This window comes from Mastomys coucha, unplaced genomic scaffold (assembly GCF_008632895.1).
Source record: "Mastomys coucha isolate ucsf_1 unplaced genomic scaffold, UCSF_Mcou_1 pScaffold20, whole genome shotgun sequence".
Taxonomy (NCBI): Eukaryota; Metazoa; Chordata; class Mammalia; order Rodentia; family Muridae; genus Mastomys; species Mastomys coucha.
Genome location: NW_022196903.1, coordinates 95,551,986 through 95,553,525, shown reverse-complemented (window position 1 = coordinate 95,553,525; position 1,540 = coordinate 95,551,986). Strand labels below are relative to the sequence as shown.

Sequence of the window (1,540 nt, the reverse complement as noted above, 5' to 3'; positions counted from 1 at the left end):
CCCCCTCTGTCACTCGGAAGCTGAGAGGATCGTGTCCCTGCTGCCCTGCGTCTCCCCTGGGAGTCGTCCTTGGCTGTTTTTCTTAAGCTTATTTCCTTATCCTACCCAATGTCAAATATTCTTGCCAATTTTCTAGAAGTGGCTCCAAGAACTCTCCACAAGGGGAGGGAAAGAGAAGGAAGAGGAGGAAAGGAAGTAGGAATCTTAAAATCCAATAAAATATAAGTTTTAGGGAGGTTAAGCATGAGAGCTTAGTCCCCCTTCATGTTGGCTAAGACCAAGAGGAAGATACAGTTTCTCACAAGCAACTATAAGGGAAAGAAGTTCAGAACATTTGTCAAATTTTGAAACATTGCCACAGAATCCTAGCATCATTCTGCCCTTTTGTATTTCTTTAGAAATTTTCAGCAAATATTTGACAACAAATCCACTTTTCCTTAGGAAGAAATTGCATCTACTATAGTCTTCAGCCTGTGTTGGAAGATTGTGGGGATCTATAAGTGGTATCCTCAGCTTTAAAAAGAAATGGAAGAATGGGAATGTTAGGGCCAATCTGAGAGAAGTAAATGGGTCTTGAGGCAAAGAATTCAGTGATGATCACTAGCATTATTATCAGCAGCAGCAGCAGCAACAGCAACTAGAAAACTCAGAGCTGTTGAGTGTTAACGGAAAGCTACCTACTGACCACAGAGGTTAGGATAAATGACTTAATGCTTACTTTGTTTTTCTGTTACAGTCATAAAACACTGGCCAATAACAGCTTAGAGAAGAAAGGGTTTATTTGACTTGTATGTTTCTTATGATCATTGAGAAAAGCTAAAATGGAAATGTGGAGAAAGGACTGAAGCAGGAACAATAGAGGAATGTTGCTTACTTACTGGCTTTCTTCTAGGCTTCCTCTGTAATACTGTCTGGACTCAAATGTACAGTGATAGTATTTCCCCCTGTGGACTGGGCCAAGCTACCTCAATTAGAAATCAAGAAAATGCCCCCAGAGGTCAATATAATACAAGCAACTCTCTGATCAAGGTTCCTTTTTCTGGGGTTTGTTAGTTGACAACCATGATGAGTCATCACGCTTACCATTATGACAACCACATGATATGCATAATGTGCCTTCCTCAGAGATATATAGAACGTGAGTCTCTGAATTGAATTTAGACCTGCTGTATTCTTCACCAAAAGCGAAACTTTGGTCTTAAATTGAAATTGTATCTTTACTCAACACTGACAATACTCTGAATCAAGGCCTTTGAAGAAATTTTCTGTAAGAAAACATGAGTATATTTAATCAGTGTGAGTATATTTAATCAGCGTGGGAGGAAGTAAATATTAAAGTCATTCTAACCCCTTCAGAACAGCTAAATGAAATCAAAAGACAAGTAGTCAGCTACAAAGACACTTGAAACCTCTGCCATGGAAAGCTGACTATTATGTGCAGGATCTTCCATCTTAATAAGAAACACATTTTAGCCAGGGGGTGGTGGTGGCACACGCCTTTAACCCCAGCACTTGGGAGGCAGAGGCAGGCGGATTTCTG

At 40.1% G+C, this 1,540-nt stretch overlaps 1 long non-coding RNA gene across 1 annotated transcript in view; it reads right to left on the bottom strand.

Moving 5' to 3' along the window:
* Positions 1-1,540, bottom strand: part of LOC116098278 — a 41,954-nt gene that overhangs the window by 27,399 nt on the left and 13,015 nt on the right. Inside the window, exon 2 of the long non-coding RNA XR_004121775.1 lies at positions 1,084-1,265. This is a non-coding gene — a long non-coding RNA (uncharacterized LOC116098278). The remainder of the gene's footprint in view (positions 1-1,083; positions 1,266-1,540) is intronic.